Genomic DNA, 22,168 nt, shown 5'->3' with positions numbered 1-22,168 from the left:
TAAGGGAGGGAGAGGATAATGTGTCAGGGGTGAAGATAAGGGAAGGGCGGTTAGGGCGAGGAGAGAGGGTGAATAAAGTAGACAGAAGATGGAAAAGCATGGGTGGTAGGGAAGGAAAGAGAGGAAGAAGTAGGAAAGGGAGAATAGGAGGACATGAGTGGAGGTAGGGAAAGAGAAGAGGTAAAAAGGTAAATGAAAGGAAGGAAAGGGAAAACTGGGTGGAGGAGAGGGGAGAAGGGGTGGAGAGGCAAGGGTGAAAGGTAGGCAAGGAAAGAAAGGAAGAAGTAAAAAGGGGAAAACAGGAAAATGTGCGTAGAAAAGGGAGGAAGGGGAAAAAAAGCAGAATAAGGATACGAAAGGAGGACTAAGAGGTAGGGGAGGGAGGGCAGGTCTGAAGATAGGAAGGCAGGGGTGAAGGATATGGATGGGAGAGGAGAGGATAGCAGAGACGATAGAAAGTGAAGGAGGAGGAAGTATATAGAGGAGGGAAAGCAGGAGGACTAAAAAATGAGAGATGGAGGAGGGAGAAAATAGGGAAGAGGAGGAAAGGGATGAAGGAAGGGGATGATATAAGAGTAGAAGTGACATGTGAAGGAGAGTAAGAGCAAGGGAGGCAGGAGGCAGGGGTAGAAATGACAGGGTAGCATAAGTGAGCGTTTAGGATGACGTAGAAAGGGAGGGGAGACTAAGGGAAACGAACGGAACGAACAAGGGAGATGTAGATAGGAGAGAGAGAGAGAGAGAGAGAGAGAGAGAGAGAGAGAGAGAGAGAAATAGTAAATAAATGTGATAAATTACTAAGGAAAAAGCAAGACTGAATGTACATCAACAAAACACGTACATAGCCACTAGGACACACACACACACACACACACACACACGTGAATCCATATCTTCATTCTCCCGTGCCTCATCAAACCTAATAAGTTGACGCACATCCTTTTTCATCCATCTCATATTCCTGCTTACTTTTTTACCTATCCATATATTATACCTTCATCTGCCCTTTTTACCTCTTCTCAAACACCTGAACAAGCAAATTTCTCTCTCTCTCTCTCTCTCTCTCTCTCTCTCTCTCTCTCTCTCTCTCTCTCTCTTAATCGCCTGACTGATGTGTCGTACATAATTATTGATCAAGACTAATAGCACCATCAACCACACACCAGCGAGAGAGCACAAGCACGCTAACACACACACACACACACACACACACACACACATCATAACAAATTACACACTTGGTACATATCAAACACATACCTCGGGGACAGAAAGAAAATAAAAATAGCAGAAAATACAATAACCAAAAAATACCAAATGAGACATAACTTGTAAAGAGGAATGCAGAAAAATACAAGTGCTTGAACTTATCAAAACAAAAGTGAAAATAGAGCGAGGAAGAAGGAAAAGGGGAAAAGGACAAAGATAAAGAGAGGAGGAGGAAAAGAGTTAAGGGATACACGGATAGGAGAGAAAATAACTAAAAAAGTCTTAGGCCAATAATTATGTATGAATATTTGTTACATTTCTTCATCTTTATTCATCATCATAATTATTCGTTGTCGTCATAATAATACGACACTGGATCGCACGACATATGATATAAATAGTAATAATAGCCTCTCTCTCTCTCTCTCTCTCTCTCTCTCTCTCTCTCTCTCTCTCTCTCTCTCTCTCTCTCTCTCTCTCTCTCTCTCTCTCTCTCTCTCTCTCTCTCTCCAAGGCGTCACACACTCATTCATTGACGTCACTATCGGATCGCTCACCATCAATTTTATTACTGTGTGTGTGTGTGTGTGTGTGTGTGTGTGTGAGAGAGAGAGAGAGAGAGAGAGAGAGAGAACCATCATATACAACAACAACAACAACAACAACAACAACAACAACAACAACAACACAACAACACACAAAGTAGCAGGGCCAATCCAGCCTCCCCCCAACAAGTGTCGCCCCACAAATATCCGACCCGGAAATAGACACACTCCGTCCCTCCCCTGTCCCTCCCCGACGGCCTCTGCTGCTCAGCCCGATCCGGCGCCGCGTGATACCGGATGCGAAGGTGATGGATGATTCGTAGTACATTTGGGAGGGCGCCGGATTATGTTTTTCCTCTATCTATTATTATTGCTGTCTTTATGCGTCAGTTTTTAGCAGTTTGTCTCATCATCATACTAAACAATAAAATATGTAATAGTTGTAGTAGTAGGCCTAGTAGTAGTAGTAGTAGGAGGAGGAGGAGGAGGAGGAGTAATGATCATGATAATAATAATAATAATAATAATAATAATAATAATAATAAGAAGAAGAAGAAGAAGAAGAAGAAGAAGAAGAAGAAGAAGAAGAAGAAGAAGAAGAAGAAGAAGAAGAAGAAGAAGAAGAAGAAGAAGAAGAAGAAGAAGAAGAAGAAGAAGAAGAAGAAGAAGAAGAAGAAGAAGAAGAAGAAGAAGAAGAAGAAGAAGAAGAAGAAGAAGAAGGAAAAGAAGGAAATAAAGAAGGGAAAGAAGAAGGAAAAGAAGAAAAAGAAGAAGAAGAAAAAGAAGAAGAAAAAGAAGAAGAAGAAGGAAAAGAAGAAAAAGAAGAAGAAAAAGAAGAAGAAAAAGAAGAAGAAGAACATAAGAACAAGAACGTAAGGAGTCTGCAAGAGGCCGGTTGACCTATACAAGGCAGCTCCTGTTAGAAGAACAAGAACAAGAACAAGAAGAACAAGGGGAACAAGAACAAGAACAAAATGAAACTACAACAACAAATAAAAATAATAATAACAATAACAACAATACTAATAATAAACACAGTATAACCTAAGAATGCATATCGCCCGCTCTATATACCAACATTTCATTATGAGAACGGCCGCAAACCTTCACACAGTTAGTTGTTATGGACTTAGTTGTTATCAAGGAGTGGCCGGACCAGCCCTGCGCGGGGGAGATAACCGGAGCGGAACGATGATTATTGGCAATGCTGTTTGGATGTGTCCCTGTTTCTGTTGCTGTTGTTGGTGGTGGTAGTGGTGGTCGTGGTGTTTCATTGTAGCTGTATTTACTGTATTTGTTTCGTATTTACTGTATTGTATGTACTGTATTCTGTATTTGTATGTATTTGCTGTCGTTTCTCTTTTATTTCGTTTGATAGATGTGTGTGTGTTTCTGTGTGTGGTTGTGTGTGTGTCTGTGGTTGTGTGTGTGTGTGTGTGTGTGTGTGTGTGTGTGTGTGTGTGTGTGTGTGTGTGTGTCGCCCCCTTCCTTCTTGCACTCCTTCCTTTTCCTCGTCACACTCAGCTTTCTATCTACCTCCTATCTACACTATCTACCTCTATACATTGCCTGGCTTAATAGGATAATCTTACATCTCTCCTGTCCCCCTCACTCCATTTATAACTTTAAATGGACTGTATTGACTATACAGGCATTGCCACATGCGGGCACTCAACTCCAAGCTGAATTTTCCATAGAGTTCAAGTTATAGACTAGAGTTCATCTGAGGCTGTCTTCGGGATACACGGCCATGATGCCGCCGTCGCCCCAAGCCGATGATTGCACACACTTCACTCCTAGCCGACCTCAATTTTTCTCCATGTCAAATAGTAGAGTCAAGAAATTAGGTAGAAGTGTGTGCAGTCGTTGGCTTAGAGCGGTGGAGGCACCAAGGCTTTGTATCCTGGAGGCAGCCTCAGACGCACTCTAATACATAACTTGAGTTCTATGGAAAGTACTGCTTTGACAGTTCACTGAATGGCCACGTGTGGCGCTGCCTGTATAGCCAATACGGTCAATTGTTTTTGCATCATCAACATATATGCTCAGTGTGTTCTACTCCTCCACTACAGTATTAGTTAACAAGTTCTTGCCTATTTCCTCCCTGAACCTGAATTTATCCTGTCCCATTCTCCTCTACTACCATATCCTCATCATCAACTTCATCCTCTTCATCCTACTCGTCATCATCATCCTCATTCTCCTCCTCCTCCTCCTCCTCCTCCTTCTCACCATCATCATCATCTTCCTCCCCAGACAAACACGCGTTCAAACACCCTTCAGTATTAACCACACGCACAAAGCACAAGCCCTATTTAAAAGCTATCAATTATTTTTTTCCTCCCTCGATTTTTTCTTGGGTTTGGAGAAAAAAATGCTGTAGGGAATTCTTTTAGTCTCTCTCTCTCTCTCTCTCTCTCTCTCTCTCTCTCTCTCTCTCTCTCTCTCTCTCTCTCTCTCCGTTGGAATGCCTTTGATGGTTCGCCGGTTTTTGCATGAATTCATGTTTATTTTGGGTTCCTTTTTGAGGCGTCTTTACAAGCTTAAGAATCAGGTTAGCATATATTCCCCGGAAAAGCTTTATGATATTATTTATTATTTTTCTTTTTTATAGTAAACTTCTCAATGGCAAAAAAAAAAAATATAATAAAACAAGTCAGTATTTTTTTTCATTGTGACTCTGTACCTCCCGCTTTGAGATATGTCTTTCTCTATCTGTCTATCTATCGATCCATCTACCTATCTATCTATCTATGTATCTCTCCTTGATTTACTTTTTCTATCTTGTGTGAAATGTCTCTTTGCTGTATTTAGGTGCACGTCACAATTATTTTTAAGTTATGATATCCATGTTCTTTTCCAACTTTCGTCTCTTTACTGTCATGACGATTTGATTTTTTTTTCATTTCCTTTTAACTTTAGTATTTTGTTATTTATTCTTATTGTGGTTATTTTCGGTTTGCTTTGTGTGTGTTTTCCCTTCGTTACATTTTTTTTGCATTTCTTTTGAACTTTAGTATTTAGTTATTTAATCTTATTGTGGTTATTTTGGGTTTGCTTTTTGTGTGTTTTTTCGCTTCGTTACATTTTCTTCGTTCTTCCATTTCCCAACTTCAATAATATTTTTTCTGTATAAATTCGTTTCCTTATCCTCCAACAGCCTTTCCGTTATTTGCTGCCTGCACCCTTTCCCTCTACATTACATTCGGGGACTCATAAAATGGACTTGTTTTAAAGTTTAAAGTTTTAAATCTTGTACAATTATTTAAAAAGGGTTGCAACTCTTTAACCCGGTAGCAGCGACAGGCCAAATTTGTGGCTTTACCGTGTAGCAGCGACAAATTTGTTGTGCCTTTTAACCCCAAAATAGATGATAAATACATAGTGATCTCAAATGCTTGATATATTATATTATGATGGTTTGTTGTGGTGATTTTTTTTTCTTTTTTCGCTTTAGGAGGGATTGATCATGGGTTAAACACACAATTGACAAGGCTTTCGTAGGACATTCAGGCATTTCCAGTGGTTGTTTTATGACCCGAGTGGTAGAGTGACCTTTCTTCTGCATCACAAACCTAAAAACACACACATTGGAACGCGATTGATCTCCTTTTTGCCCTTTGGAAATTGTTGATGTGAGGGGCGGAAGCGTCTGACAGTGACAACCCAACACTCCTGGCGCTTGGATGAGCTATTTTTATATTTTTTTTATTTAGTTAGTTAGTTCATTATCATTTACGTGTGTATGGGAATTTAGCTGTCTTCCAAGGGTTGAATGACTTTGGAAATATATATATTCTCTCTCTCTCTCTCTCTCTCTCTCTCTCTCTCTCTCTCTCTCTCTCTCTCTATCTCCTCCTCTCTCTCCTCTCCTCTCCTCTCTCCCCTCCCTCCTCCCTCCCTCCCCTATCCCTCCCCTCCCCCCTCCTCCCTCCCCTCCCCTCCCCTCCCCTCCTCTTTCCTCCTCCTCCCCTTCCCCTCACTCCTCCCCTTCCCTCACCCCTCCCTCCCTCCCCTTCCCTCCTCCTCCCCTCTCTCTATCTCTCTCTCTCTCTCTCTCTCTCTCTCTCTCTCTCTCTCTCTCTCTCTCTCTCTCTCTCTAATCTACCCCATTCAACTTCTCTCCTTCCATTATTCTCTCCTCAAGTCTCCTCTCCAGCCCGTACTCTCTCCTCCACGCTCTTCATCTTCCCTCCATCTTCTCTAACTTTCTTCCCCCTCTCCTCCACTTCTCCCCCCTCCTCCTCCTCTACTCCCTCGCCTCAAGCTGGCTGTTCAATTATTGACTAGACCTAATGCAGGGCTAGTCTCTTCTCCCTCTTTTTCTTCTTCTTTTTTTCCTTCTTACTCTTTTTCTTCTACTTCTTTTTTCTCTCCTCCTCCTCTTCCTCATTCTCTCCTCTCCTCCGTTCTCCTTCCTCGTTCTCCTCCTCTTCCTCATTCTCTCCTCTCCTTCGTTCTCCTACCTCGTTCTCCTCCTCTTCCTCATTCTCTCCTCTCCTTCGTTCTCCTCCTCTTCCTCATTCTCTCCTCTCCTCCGTTCTCCTTCCTCGTTCTCCTCCTCTTCCTCATTCTCTCCTCTCCTTCGTTCTCCTACCTCGTTCTCCTCCTCTTCCTCATTCTCTCCTCTCCTTCGTTCTCCTCCTCTTCCTCATTCTCTCCTCTCCTCCGTTCTCCTTCTCCTCCTCTTCCTCATTCTCTCCTCTCCTCCGTTCTCCTTCCTCGTTCTCCTCCTCTTCCTCATTCTCTCCTCTCCTTCGTTCTCCTTCCTCGTTCTCCTCCTCTTCCTCATTCTCTCCTCTCCTTCGTTCTCCTTCCTCGTTCTCCTCCTCTTCCTCATTCTCTCCTCTCCTTCGTTCTCCTACCTCGTTCTCCTCCTCTTCCTCATTCTCTCCTCTCCTTCGTTCTCCTCCTCTTCCTCATTCTCTCCTCTCCTCCGTTCACCTCTTCTTCCTCCCTCTTGTTTTTGTTACGTATCTCCTTCCTTTCCTCCTTCTATGTTATGGCTTGTCTCCTCCTTTTCCTCCTCCTCCTCCTCCTCCTTTTCCTCCTCCCCCTCCTCGTTTTCTTTTTCTCTCCTTCACCTCCCTCCTCTTCGCTTTCTTTTTTTCTCTCCCTTCTCCTTTTATTTCTTCTGCTTCACTTCCTAATCTCTCGACCAGTTATTTTCCCCTTTCCTAGTATCTCCTTCCTTCGTCTTTCTCTATACCTCCCTTCTACTCTTCCTCTTTACCTCCCTCCATCTCTTCCTCTTTCACTTTCCTTCTCCTCTTCCATACTTCATCCTCCATTCCTGTACTTTTATTTATCCTTCCATCTTTATTTTTTTCTCTTTCTCTCCGTGTCTTCTTCTCCTCCACTCCATTCGTTCTCTCCCTCTCTCCTTCATTCTTTATTTTCTCTCACCTTCTTCACTTCTCCTTTCCTCTCCTACCTCTCTGCTTCCTTCCTTTCTTCCTTCTCACTGTTCCTTTCCTTCTTTCGTCGTTTCTTCCCTCCTTCCCTCCCTTCCTTCATCTCTCCTCCTTTCCTCCCTTCTATTCTTCCTGTTATTCCTCCCTCATTCTCCCTGCTCATTTCCTTCTTACGTCCTTTCTTCCCTCCTTCCCTCCCTCCCTTCATCTCCTCCTTTCCTCCCTTCTATCCTTCCTGTTATTCTTCCTTTCTTCCTTCTCCCTGTTCCTTTCCTTCTTTCCTCCTTTCTTCCCTCCTTCCCTCCCTCCTTTCATCTCCTCCTTTCCTCCTTTCTATCCTTCCTGTTATTCTTCCTTTCTTTTCCTTTCTCCTTCCCTTATTTCCTTTCTTCTTCCTGGTTCCTTATCTCAATGCTTCCTTTTCTTTTACCCTCTTCCTCTCCCTCCTTCTCTCTCTCCCTTCCTCCTTTCCTCCATTCTCTCTCTCTCTCTCTCTCTCTCTCTCTCTCTCTCTCTCTCTCTCTCTCTCTCTCTCTCTCTCTCTCTCTCTCTCTCTCTCTGAATCTATATATTTGGAAAGTGATGTGAAGGAAGGAAGGAAGAAAGAAAGGAAGGAGGAGGAAGAGGAGGAGGAGGAGGAGGAGGAGGAAGAGGAAAATGGGAAAGGAGGTGAATGAAAAGGAATCAGAGGGAAAGAGAAGAAGGTGGTCAGGGAAGGTGAGGGATGTGGTAGGAAGGGATGGAAGTGAGGAAGAGGATGGGGAGGGTTGGAAGGGATGTGGAAGGGGAGGAGATGGAGATGGGAGGGAAGAGGATGGGGAGGGTTGGAAGGGATGTGGAAGGGGAGGAGATGGAGATGGGAGGGAAGGTGATGGGAGAAGGGCGACTAGGTTGGGATTAAAGAAAAGAGGGAAAATGGGAAGACTTGACTGACTGATTACCTTATGGACTGACAGACTCATTGACTTACTGACTGACTGACTGACTTACTGGTAGATTGGTGGACTGGCATACTGACCAACTGACTAGCTGAGTGACGCGCTGTATGACTAATAGTTGATTGACTGATACGTAGGCTGACCGATTGACCGACTGAGTGACTGACTGACTGAATGACTGAATAACTGCATGAAGGACAAACTAACTGACTGCTTGAATGACTGACTAATTGATTGACTGACTGACTGACTGATTAATAGAGTAACTGACTGATTGACTGGCTGACTGACTGACTGACTAGCTAACTACCTAACTAACTGATTGACTGACTGACTAAATGACTGACTGACTGAAAAGCTGACTGACGAACTGACTGGGTGATTTAATGACTGACTGACTGACTAGCAAACTACCTAACTAATTAACCAACTGATTGACTGACTGACTAATTTACTGACTGACTGACTGACTGAAAAGCTGACTGATAAACTGATTGGATGATTTAATGACTGACTGACTGACTGATTGACTGACTGCCTGACTGAAAAGCTGACTGACAAACTGACTGACTGATTTAATGACTCACTGACTAACTGACTGACTGACTGAAAAGCTGACTGATAAACTGACAGGATGATTTAATGACTAACTGACTGACTGACTGACTGACTGAAAAGCTGATTGACAAACTGACTGACTGATTTAATGACTGACTGACTGACTGACTGACTGACTGACTGACTGACTGAAAAGCTGATTAACAAACTGACTGACTGATTTAATGACTGACTGACTGACTGCCTGACTGACTGACTGAAAAGCTGATTAACAAACTGACTGACTGATTTAATGACTGACTGACTGACTGACTGACGGCCTTTCAACGAGCAGAATAAGGAGCCATAAAACCTTTCACAGCTGCCAAGGTTGTCCGGGAGAGAGGAAAAAATAATAAAACTTGTGCGGAGAAAAAAAATCCCTCACTCATAAAAGATTTCAATCGCCAAAAAGTGTGCCGTGAAAATCGAAGCAAAGGAAGAAAGGACGGAAGGGAGGGAAGGAGGGACGGAGGAAGGAAGGAAAGAGGAAAGAACGAGATAAAAAAAATGGAAAAGGAAGACAGGAAGGAAGGAAAGAAGCAAGAAAGGGAGAGAGAGAGAGCGAGAAGGAGAGAGGAAGGAAGAAAGTAGGGAATGACTGAAGGAAGAAAGGAAGGAAGGAAGGAAAGAATTATGGAAGGGAAGTAGAATGAAAGGAAGGGTAGAGAAAGAGAGGAAGGGAAAAAGGAAGGAAGGAGGAAAAAAAGGAAGGAGGGAAGGAAGGAAGGAAGGAAAGAAGGAAGGAAAGAGGAAGGAAGGAAGGAAAAAGGAAGGAAGGAAGGGAAGAAGGATGAAAGGAAGGGTACGATGGAGAAAGAAAGGAAGGAAGGGAAAAAGGAAGGAAGGAAGGAAGGAAGGAAGGAGGAAAGAAAGGAAGAAAGAAAGGAAGGAATAGAAGAAAGGAAAGGAAATAGGGTGAAAGGAAGGGTAAGACAGAGGGAGGAAGGGAGGAAAGGACGGACAGAAAGGAGGAGGAAGAAAGGAAGGGCAACACGGAGGGAGGAAGGAAGGAAGGAGTAAAGGCAAAAAGATGATCCTGAGACTACTGTTCCACCGAATACCATCCACGGAGGAGGAGGAAGAGGAGGAGGAGGAGGAGGAGGAAGAGGAGGAGGAGGAGGAGGAGGAGGAGGAGAATTGGAAGAGAAAAGGATTCCTATGATGTCAAGAAGCTACGAAGTCCTACTAAAAGATATTTTGAAATTCACGAAAATTGTCAAAAACGAAGCTAATATCGAAACAACAGAAAATTTATATGCGAGAGAGAGAGAGAGAGAGAGAGAGAGAGAGAGAGAGAGAGAGAGAGAGAGAGAGAGAGAGAGAGAGAGAGAGAGAGAGATAGAGAGAGAGAGAGAGAGAGAGAGAGAGAGAGAGAGAGAGAGAGAGAGAGAGAGAGAGAGAGAGAGAGAGAGAGAGAGAGAGAGAGAGAGAGAGAATTTTCCTTTCATTAGACACTTCAGCTCGCTTCCCCTTCCCTTTCTACCCATTCTTCCTCTTCCTTACGAACTTATCTGTCCTTCCCACCCCTCCCCATCTCCCCACCTTCCTCTTCCTGTCCGTGAGTACTCCCTGAAGCCTCCTCTCCCACTATCCTTTACTCAGTCCCGAAGTGAATCTCCATATCTCTAGTCTTGCTAAATCAGCTTCTTAGATATCAGACGTTCGGTACGGTTTGCATAAGGGGATATTTACCATTCCAGACTGTAGCTATATATAAGGGCCCTGTCTGGAGTTTGCATCTCATACGCGTAGAGGCGGTTGGGTTTCACATTCACAGTTCCTTTTGGACAGTAGTCAAAGGCTCTTCGTCTCATCAAGTCCCCTCCTCTTACTGAGTATTCTACCTCTTGAATTTGCCACAATGTTGCCTTTCTTGTTATCCTCTGTTGACAGTTTCATGCTGACTGCTCTTCTGAATTTACTAACTGCATGCCTCCCACTCCCGCTGCCCCGCTGCACACTACCTCATCCTGATGCTGTCCAAATCCCTTAAGTAAGAGCTAACCATCATCTTCATTCTTTCATTTGTTGCGCTAATAAACTCCAGAACAGCCTTCCTTCATCTGGATTTCATTCTGGATATATATATATATATATATATATATATATATATATATATATATATATATATATATATATATATATATGATGAACAATAGGACCAGCGTTGTCACGAACATCCTTTACGTAATTGTCGACGTTTCGACTCTTTCTTGAGTCATCATCAGGACTAGAAATGGACATAAAATATCGATAAAAGCAATACAAGCAATGTGCATGAAAATACAAGACACTACACATTAAAATTTAAAATGAGTACAGTTTGATTGTGGGTAGTCTCTTAAAAAAACAAAAAAACGGCAAGTTACAACAGAAAGCTGCATAGAAGAGGCGTAACTTAACAATAAGGCAAACACCGGGAAAAACAAGATTACAAAACGTAAACAAACCTTTTAAAACACGCTAAAGGTATGGAAGATTCCTGTGTGCAGGGCTGCATTCGTCTAATGAGAAGGGACTCCGCCATTAAGCGTGACATGGTGTGTGAGGAGTTGTACAAAATAGTAAAATCTTCGTTATATATAGGGTGATCCGAATCATGACTGTGTGTTCGAATAGTGGAGTGGGTTGGTTTGGCGAGTCGATTATTGGTCCGGTATGAGACTCCCTTGTGCTCGGAGATCCTGGTGATGAGCTGGCGTTTGGTTTGACCAACATAAGTAGCATTACAGCTACTACACTTGTATAGATATACCACCGAGGATCTCACAGCACAAGGAATCACATCCTTGACCCGAAACCAATCACCTATTTTTGACTGTGGTTTGAATATGATTCGCAGAGATATTTGTGGGTAAAATTCTTGCATTAGACGTTGTACTTTCTTCCTCAGAGTTAAGCTTCGTTTACCGAGATATGGAATGTATAACACAACTCGAGTTTACCGAGATATGGAAAATATAACACAACCCGATTGACGCTTGTGATGGCCTTGGGAGGAAGTTTTACTTTACCTAACTGAACACCAATATATTTATCAATAAAGCTGGAAGGGAAACCATTGTCTTTGAGTAGTCCCCTCAAGAACTGGAATTCGTTGTGTAGGTTAAAATAACTGGAGCAAATTCTATAAGCTCGGGTCGCGAGTGATAAAACTAAGTTTTGTTTAAACTGTAACGGAATAAAAGAATCAAATCTAGTCATCAGACCCGTACTCGTTGGTTTTCTATAAACTGAGGTGGAAAATGTGTTGTTAACTTTAGTAATCTCAACATCAAGAAAGAGTAATGTTTTACCATCTCTCTCTAGCTCAGAAGTAAATTTGATATTAGTGTGCTGAGAATTTAAATAATCAAGGAACAACGGGACATGACATGGAGACTCAAATATCAAAAAAACGTCATCTACGTAGCGTCTATAGAGGAGTGGCTTAAAATGAGGAGGACAATTATTATTCCACCAAGAAACTTCATGGTGACTGAGAAATGCATTTGCCAGTCACCATGAAGTTTCGAAACGTCGACAAATAAAGGATGTTCGTGACAACGCTGGTCCTATTCTTCATCATACGTGTCCGCTTCCCTGCAAGTTCTTCTGTAGCTTATATATATATATATATATATATATATATATATATATATATATATATATATATATATATATATATATATATATATATATATAGATAGATAGATAGATAGATAGATAGATAGATAGATAGATAGATAGATAGATAGATAGATATATATATATATATATATATATATATATATATATATATATATATATATATATATATATATATATATATATATAGAGAGATAGATATAGATATAGATATAGATATATATAAGATATATATATATATATATATATATATCATTTTCAGTGATATTGTAACATAACTCTGGGTCACTAAAAATAATGGAACTCATAGATATTCGAAAAAATGGCATAAACGTGAAAACCTTGAAGAGAAATGGTAGAGACGCGTAACAATTCTGCCGCAGCACCGCGAAGGGCGGGACTCGCACACTGCTGGGCGGCCGAGGCTGCTCATCACTGCGTTACGTTAGACCGGGTTAGATCAAAAGGGAGTTAGGGGGGGTTGGCTCCAGCTAGAAAAGAGTTTGAGGGTAAGGCTTCAATAGGATGACGGTCAGGGAGACGAAGCCTCCCGATTCTGAGTCAGTTCTGCTAATTACAGTCCACCCAGGAATCCCGATCGCCCCCCCCTCAACAAAGCTGTGAGGGCTGGGAAAAACGAGGCTGACCCATTGTAAAAAAAATAATATATTCTCTTATTTTTTTACTTAAAAAAAATAGCCATTAAAAGAAGATAATACAAAGGTACAGCATATGCCTACTAAACATTTCCCTGGACACGGCCATATCGATAGGCGAAGTGAGTTTTTTTTTGTTGTTGTTGGTTTCTTTGTGTGTTTTTTGTTTCCTGCTTGATAACAGGTGGAGGGGCTATATAGACATCATCGTCCGCCTCCGCCTCCGCCTCTTCCTCCTCCTCCTCTTTCACCTCCACCTCCACCTCCTCCTCCTCCTCCTCCTCCTTCTCCGCCGCCGCATCCTCCTCCTCCTAATTATTTCACTCCTAATCCTCTACCTCCTTTCAATTTCTTTTCCTTCTCAACGCACATTCTCATATTGATTCTAATTTTATACCCCTCCATTAAAATTCATAATTCTCTCTCTCTCTCTCTCTCTCTCTCTCTCTCTCTCTCTCTCTCTCTCTCTCTCTCTCTCTCTCTCTCTCTCTCTCTCTCTCTCTCTCTCTCTCTCTCTCTCTACGGTAATATCTGGAGGGCATAAGGTAGAGTTCTCTCCAAGTTTTACGGTGGTTGATCTTTCCTCCAAGGCCCCTCTCTCCTCTCCTCGTCTCTTCTTTTTTCTTCTCTTTTCTCCTCTTTTCTTCTCTTCTCTTCCCTACTCTTATTTTCTCTACTCTTCTAGTCTCTCCTATTTTCTTTTCTTTTCTTTTCTTTTCTTCCCTTCCCTTCCCTTCCCTTCCCTTCCCATCCCTTCACTTCCCACCCCATCCCATCCCATCCCATCCCATCCCATCCCATCCCATCCCTTCCCTTCACTTCCCTTCCCTTCGCTTCCCATCCCATCCCATCCCATCCCTTCCCTTCCCTTCCCTTCCCTGCCCCTCTTCTTTTCTCTCTCTCTCTCTCTCTCTCTCTCTCTCTCTCTCTCTCTCTCTCTCTCTCTCTCTCTCTCTCGTTCCCCTCACTCTTCATTCCTCTCACCCTTACACAGCCTTGCCTTCATCCCCTACACTTTTCTATACCTTTTCCATCTTTTATTTTCTTTTACATGGAGGAAAGAAGAAACTAAAACAGATATAAACGGAAGAAAATATACGTTGATAATAAAAATAGGAAGGGAAGGATGAGAGGAAAACTATATTATTATAACTGGAAAAGTATAATAAAGAATGGAGAGAGAGAGAGAGAGAGAGAGAGAGAGAGAGAGAGAGAGAGAGAGAGAGAGAATACAAACAATAAAAAGTCGATATACAGAGAGAAAAAGAAAGTGGAATGGGAGGAAGGAAAAAAAAGAGTAGACAAAAACGCAAAAATACAAGGAAAATGAAATAAAAGCAAAATTATAATGGTAATAAATACGACATGAACGACAATACACAAACACAAAAAATATATAATGGATAAAAAAGTATGAAAAAAAAGACATTAAAAGCAAACTAAAATGAGGATAACACACACACACACACACACACACACACACACACACACACACACACACACACACACACAAGGAGAGCAAGGGAAAAAAGGAAGAGAGGAAGAAAGAGAAAGAAAGAAGGTACACACACACACACACACACACACACACACACACACACACACACACACACACACACACACACACACACACACACACACACACAAGGAGAGCAAGGGAAAAAAGGAAGAGAGGAAGAAGAAAGAGGAAGAAAGAGAGAAAGAAAGAAGGTACACACACACACACACACACACACACACACACACACACACACACACACACACACACAAGAAGGAGAGCAAGGGAAGAAAGGAAGAGAGGAAGAAGAAAGAGAAAGAGAGAAAGAAAGAAAGGTACACACACACACACACACACACACACACACACACACACACACACACACACACACACACACAAGGAGAGCAAGGGAAAAAAGGAAGAGAGGAAGAAGAGAAAGAAAGAGAGAAAGAAAGGTACACACACACACACACACACACACACACACACACACACACACACACACACACACACACACACACACACACACACACACACCTGTACGTATTTACCTGGATGAGGAGTTTCTGCTTCCGTAACGACGCCTCTTCATCCACCGAGCCAGGTATGATGGGGCCTCCTCCTCCTCCTCCGCCTTCTCCTCCTCCTCCACCTCCTCTGTCACCACCTCCTCCTCCTCCACCTCCACCTCCACCTCCTCCTCCTCCTCCTCCGTTGGTGGTGTTACTCATCCAGTTGTTCATGTTGTTGCTGTGTGGGGAAGAAAGAAAAAGATTAGTAAATACGGTATACAAGAAAACACACACGTAATATACATACTCACAAATCATAGAAAATGTCCGGGGAAGGAAGGGAAAGGGGAAAATAGGGAAGGAATGTAGAAAGCAGGGAATAGAAAGAGATGATAACGAGGAGATGAAGAGCAGCAAAAACGGAGGGAAGAAAGGGAAGGAAAGTAGAAAGAAGAGAACAGGAAGAAAAGGAAAAAAGAGGAAAAGTTAGAAGGGAAAGGGGAAAAAAAGGGAAGGAATGTAGAAAGCAGGGAATAGAAAGAGATGATAGGAAAGGAAGAGCACCAGAAACGAAGGGAAGAAAGGGAAGGAAAGTAGAAAGAAGAGAATAGGAAGAAAAGGAAAAAGAGGAAAAGTGGGAAGGGAAAGGGGAAAAAAAGGGAAGGAATGTAGAAAGCAGGGAATAGGAAGAGATGGAAAAGAGGAGAGGAAGAGCAGCAGAAACGAAGGGAAGAAAGGGAAGGAGAGTAGAAAGAAGGAAATAGGAAGAAAAGGAAAAAAGAGGAAAAGTTAGAAGGGAAAGGGAAAAAAAGGGAAGGAATGTAGAAAGCAGGGAATAGAAAGAGATGATAAAGAGGAGAGGAAGAGCAGCAGAAACGAAGGGAAGAAAGGGAAGGAAAGTAGAAAGAAGGGAATAGGAAGAAAAGGAAAAAATAGGAAAAGTGGGAAGGGAAAGGGGAAAAAAAGGGAAGGAATGTAGAAAGCAGGGAATAGGAAGAGATGATAACGAGGAAAGGAAAAGCAGCAGAAACGAAGGGAAGAAAGGGAGGGAAAGTAGAAAGAAGGGAATAGGAAGAGAAGAAAATAAAGAGAGGAAAAGTTGGAAGGAAAGGCAATATTTAACCACAAGCAGAGGCAGCAACAACAACAACAACCCAAAACAATAACAACAAAAATAAATAACCATCATCATCAATAAAAAGAACAACAACAACAACAACAACAACAACAACAACAACAACAACAACAACAACAACAACAACAACAACAACAACAACAACAACAACACAAGGACAACCCACGATAATATTTCTACTTAGTTTTTTTCTTCCCTCTCGTCCGCTTTCTTCCACTTCCTCCCTTCACCTTCCTCCACTTCTCCCTTTCCTTGCATCCCTTCACCCACCGTCCCTCTTCCTGCTTCTTTCACTCTTTTTTTATGTATATTCTTCCTCTCTTCTTTACCTTCTCTCTTTATTCCCTGCTTTCTATTTTCCTTCTCATATTTTCCTTCGTTTCTGCTCCTCTTCCTCTCATTTTCCTTCTCTTCCTATTCTCTGTTTTTTTACTTTCCTTCCCTTTTCTCCACTTTCCCTTCCCAATTTCCTCTTTGTTTTCCTTCTCTTCCTATTCCCTGCTTTCTACTTTCTTTTCCTATTTTCCCTTCGCTTCTGCTGCTCTTCTCCTCTTTTCCATTTCTTCCAATTCCCTGCTTTCTTCATTCCTTCTCCAGTTTTCCCTTTCCTTTCCTTCCCCTCATCCTCCCGCTTCCCCTTCTTCCCCTTCCTTCGCTTCATCCTTCTACCCGACAATCTGGATCATCAGTGATTAAATTATAATTATATTTCCTATTAATCTTATTACAACTACTACATCCTCTTATCCGTATTCTCTCTCTCTCTCTCTCTCTCTCTCTCTCTCTCTCTCTCTCTCTCTCTCTCAAAAATAAAAATCCCGCCCACGCCTTGCCCAACTTTGAAATAACTACCACTGAAGTTGTGAATGCTCTCCTATCCCTCAATCAACTCCTATCAATAAAAGCCTAGATGGTACAATAGCCTGAACTACTTCCATATAAAACACAACATCCAGTCCTCTCGCGTCGCTATTTAGCATGTCCTTGCGGAATGGCACTTTCTCCGTTGCTTGTAAGATGGCTAACGTTGCGCCGATTTGATTGAACGGAGACAGAAAAATGCCGATTAGCTAATTACAGGCCCACTATAATAGTCTTCCAAATATGTCGAGGCCGGTCTGGCGTAGGCTCCCGCGGGCCCTTTCCTCCCCTCTGCTCTGCCACACAGTCCCAACACCTATCTCTTCCTCTCATATGTAAGCTAAAGGTAACATATGAGAGGAACAAATAGGTGTTGGGACTGTGTGGTAGAGCAGAGGGATAAAATGGACCCGAGGGAGCCAACGCCAAATCGGACTCGACAATTTGGTTTCACATAGGCTAACATCAGTAGTTGACAAACTCTTAGAGGGAATAATTAGATAAAATTGTGAGTTCTCTAGATCATACACTTATTAAGGATTCACAACAGGCAATTTAAAAACAAAAGGGGATACTGTTTATCAAACCTAGTGACCATCTATAATAGCATTTCCTCCGTTTACGTCATTGTGTATCTGTAGTTTCAAAAAGGCGTTTGATTTAAGTTTCACACCAAATATCAATTCTTAATAAATCACGCAACTAAGTTCTGGGGGTGACAAACAGATCACAAACTGCCTAAACAACAGGCAACAAAGAGTGGTGACTGATGGACTTGACTCAAAGTGTCACTAGCGGTCAGCGGTGTCCGTCAAGACTCAGTTCTTGGTCCAGTACTGCTCATAATTTACATCAAAATTTTTTTTTTTTTCACAACAAAGGAGTCAGCTCAAGGGCACACAAAAAAAGAAAACAATGATAAAAAAAAAAAAGCCCGCTACTCGCTGCTCCTAAAAAAGAAACAAAAAAGGTGGCCGAAAGCAAGATCAAATACGGGAGGAGAGGTGTCCTGATACCCTCCTCTTGAAAGAGTTCAAGTCGTAGGCAGGAGGAAATACAGATGAAGGAAGATTGTTCCAGAGTTTACCAGCGTGAGGGATGAAAGAGTGAAGATGCTGGTTAACTCTTGCATAAGGGGTTTGGACAGTATAGGGAGTAGAAAGTCGAGTGCAGCGGGGCCGCGGGAGGGGGGGGAGGCATGCAGTTAGCAAGTTCAGAAGAGCAGTCAGCGTGGAAATATCGATAGAAGATAGAAAGAGAGGCAACATTGCGGCGGAATTTAAGAAGTAGAAGACTATCAGTATGAGGAGGAGAGCTGATGAGACGAAGAGCCTTAGCCCACTCTGTCCAGAAGAGCTGTGTGAGGAGCCCCCCACACATGAGATGCATACTCCATACGAGGGCGGACAAGGCCCCTGTATATGGACAGCAACTGTGCGGGGAGAAGAACTGGCGGAGGCGGAGATACAGAACGCCCAGCCTCGAGGACGCTGATTTAGTAAGAGATGCGATATGAAGTTTCCAGTTGAGAATTTGAGTTAAGGATAGACCGAGGATGTTTAGTGTTGAGGAAGGTGATAGCTGGGTGTTGTCAAAGAATAGGGGATAGTTGATTGGAAGATTGTGTCGAGTGGATAGGTGGAGAAAATGTGAATTTGAGGCGTTGAAGGACACCAGGTTCTTCTTGCCCCAATCGGAAATAATAGTAAGGTCAGAGGCTAAGCGTTCTGCAGCCTCCAGCCTCGAGTCGTTAAGTTCCTGTAGGGTGGGTCTTCTATTAAAAGAAGTTGAGTAATGCAGAGTGGAATCATCGGCGTTGGAATGGATAGGACATTTCGTTTTGGAAAGAAGATCATCAATGAACAACAGAAAGAGAGTGGGAGATAGGACAGAACCCTGTGGGACACCACTGTTAATAGATTTAGGGGAAGAACAGTGACCGTCTACCACGGCAGAAATAGAACGGTCAGAAAGGAAACTGGAGATAAAGGTACAGAGAGAAGGATAGAAACCGTAGGAGGGTAGTTTGAAAGCAAAGATTTGTGCCAGACCCTATCAAAAGCTTTTGATATGTCCAGCGCAATAGCAAAAGTTTCACCGAAACGGCTAAGAGAGGATGACCAAGAGTCAGTTAAGAAGGCTAGGAGATCACCAGTAGAACGCCCCTTGCGGAACCCATACTGGCGATCAGATAGAAGGTCAGAAGTGGAAAGGTGCTTTTGAATCTTCCGGTTGAGGATTGATTCAAAAGCTTTAGATAGACAAGAAAGTAAAGCTATAGGACGGTAGTTTGAGGGATTGGAGCGGTCACCCTTCTTAGGCACAGGCTGTATGAAGGCATACTTCCAGCAAGAAGGAAAGGTAGATGTTGACAGGCAGAGGCGAAAGAGTTTGACCAGGCAGGGTGACAGCACGGAGGCACAGTTTTTAAGGACAATAGGAGGCACTCCATCAGGTCCATAAGCCTTCTGAGGATTGAGGCCAGAGAGGGCATAGAAAACATCATTTTCAAGAATCTTTATAACAGGCATAAAGGAGTCAGAGGGGGGATGAGTCTATGTTGGATTCAATAATTTCATTACTATACAATAATTGCTTACGGCACACTGAGTGGTCATCCCAGATTGGCAGGAAAAGATTTCAAGAAAATTTATGATCAATTTCAACTTAATCTGCAATGGGAGCTGCCCCTCAACATAGGTAAAAACCAGAAACAAAGTTCGATCATGAAAAGTGTGGTGTATAACTCAAAAGCATGCAGTGTGTCCATTCAGGATCTTGGTGTTAAAATCAATCAAACCTCAAATTGTTCCAGCAATAGATTAATGCAGAAAATAAGGCAAGCAGAATCCTGAGCTTCATTAAAAGAAACTTCAAATTCAAAAGCAAGGATGTACTACCATCCTAAAACAGTAGCTTAATTACATATTTAAAGTTGGCGATACAATTTTGGTCAACCCATAAAGTAAAAGAATAGTTATATATACCGCACTGTAAAATAAAGGGCAGCCAAGATGATCTCTTTCTTGCGCAACAAACCTTTCGAGGAAGAGTTTTTATGTGTTTACATGTTCCTTCTTGAGAAACGCTGCATCCGAAGGAAGCTCACGGAATGTTTCAGAATTAATACTTTATGACTTTACCAATGTGGACAAACCCTTATTGTTTACTTATTTTTATTTTTTTACAACAAAGGAGACAGCTCAAGGGCACAAAAATAAGGAAACAATAATAAAAAAAGCCCGATACTAAAAAATGAATCAAAAGAGGTGGCCGAAAGAGAGGTAAACTTCCAGAACAAGGAATAATCATACAAAACTTCAGAGTAAACAAACCAATACAGACTGCACCAAATTCTTTTTTACTGATGTACGAAAAGGGAATAAGCTCCCCCCCCCCACCCCCACCCTCTTTAGTGATTCAGTGGAACAAGACTGACTAACTTGAAATCAAATTCGAAAACCGCTTCCAACATTACAATATTCACTAGGGTAGAAATGCTGTTTGGGTGGCCCTCTGATGAAGTTTTGTTTAGGTTTAAAGACATAACATCTAGTTTGGAGCACGGGGCCACTTTGGTCTGAAAATCAATGTAGAAATAAGTAATCTCTCTCTCTCTCTCTCTCTCTCTCTCTCTCTCTCTCTCTCTCTCTCTCTCTCTCATTTTTTTCTTTCACCTTTCCCTGCAACCCATATATATTTTTCCTTAATCTCTCCTTATCCCTTCCATCCTTCTTCACCCATTCCACAACTCACTCTATTCAACATCCTTTTCTACCTCCTCCTGCCATTAGCACCTTAATCTATTTCTTCTTAATTATTCACTCCTTACGTTCTTATGCTCTTATGTTCTTATTCTCCTTCGAAGCCCACCTTTCCTCCCTCTCTTCCCCTCCTCCTCAGCCCCCTCTCCTCCTCGCCCTTCCACAGTATACACGGAAAAGGTCAGAGAAGGTTAGAATTTCTCTTCTTCCTCCATCCGTTCTCACCTCGCCTCTCTTCCTTGCTCTTACCGGAACGTGAGAGAGAGAGAGAGAGAGAGAGAGAGAGAGAGAGAGAGAGAGAGAGAGAGATTAAATATGAAAAAAATATAAAAAAGGTTGAGAGGAAGAGAGAAAAGAATGAGGAACGAAAAGACCAGAGGGAAGATAATAGGCAACGGAGAAAAATATATATAAAAAAATAGGAGGAAGAAATTGAGTCTAGACGAGATAAGTAATTGAATGGGGGACAGGAGAAGGGAGAACGAAGGGGATGATAGAAGAAAAAAATGGGGAGTGAAAAGAAAATAATAATAAAAGCGAAGAGGAGGAGGAGGAGGAGGAGGTGGAAGAAAATGGGATAAGAAAACGGTTACGCAAGGAAAGTTTTTCAATAACTACGATGTGTTGAGTGTGTGTGTGTGTGTGTGTGTGTGTGTGTGTGTGTGTGTGTGTGTGTGTGTGTGTGTGTGTGTGTGTGTGTGTGTGTGTGTGTGTGTGTGTGTGTGTGTGTAAGAGAGAGAGAGAGAGAGAGAGAGAGAGAGAGAGAGAGAGAGAGAGAGAGAGAGGAGAGAGAGAGAGAGAGAGAGAGAGAGAGAGAGAGAGAGAGAGAGAGAGAGAGAGAGAGAGAGAGAGAGAGAGAGAGAGAGAGAGAGTCAAACGAGCCGGTAAACAGAAAGACACAGACAGAAACAGACGGACAGACAGACAGACAGACAGACAGACAGACACAGACAAACATAGACACAGACAGAGACAGACAGACAGACACATAAACAGATAGAGACAAACAGACAGGCAGACAGATAGACACAGACAAACAGATAAACAGACAGCCTGACAGACACACTCGCTTGCATACAGACAGGAAGATGAATCAGCAGAAGGGAGCAGAGTTAAAAACCGTGGAACAGAAGAAGGAAAACATATGAAGTTCAGAGAAAGGAAAATAAATAAGCGACGCGGAAAAGAAAACTGAATAGAGGAGAGCAAGAAAAATGGCAAAAATAAACTAGGAAAAAAAAATAATTGAAAGAAAGGAAAGAAAGAGAACAAATGGAGAGAGAGAAAGATGAAGAGAGAGAGAGAGAGAGAGAGAGAGAGAGAGAGAGAGAGAGAGAGAGAGAGAGAGAGAGAGAGAGAGAGAGAGAGAGAGAGAGAGAGAGAGAGAGAGAGAGAGAGAGAGAGAGAGA

At 42.3% G+C, this 22,168-nt stretch overlaps 1 long non-coding RNA gene across 1 annotated transcript in view; it reads right to left on the bottom strand.

Annotated features, from left to right (window-relative positions):
• Nucleotides 1-15,182: 15,182 nt before the first annotated feature.
• Nucleotides 15,183-22,168, bottom strand: part of LOC126982903 (uncharacterized) — a 38,718-nt gene continuing 31,732 nt past the window's right edge. The window contains exon 3 of the long non-coding RNA XR_007735388.1: nucleotides 15,183-15,237. This is a non-coding gene — a long non-coding RNA (uncharacterized LOC126982903). The remainder of the gene's footprint in view (nucleotides 15,238-22,168) is intronic.

Source organism: Eriocheir sinensis, chromosome 52 (genome assembly GCF_024679095.1).
Source record: "Eriocheir sinensis breed Jianghai 21 chromosome 52, ASM2467909v1, whole genome shotgun sequence".
In the NCBI taxonomy this organism is placed as follows: domain Eukaryota; kingdom Metazoa; phylum Arthropoda; class Malacostraca; order Decapoda; family Varunidae; genus Eriocheir; species Eriocheir sinensis.
The sequence above is the reverse complement of the archived record's forward strand: the minus strand, read 5'-3'. Positions and strand labels throughout refer to the sequence as shown.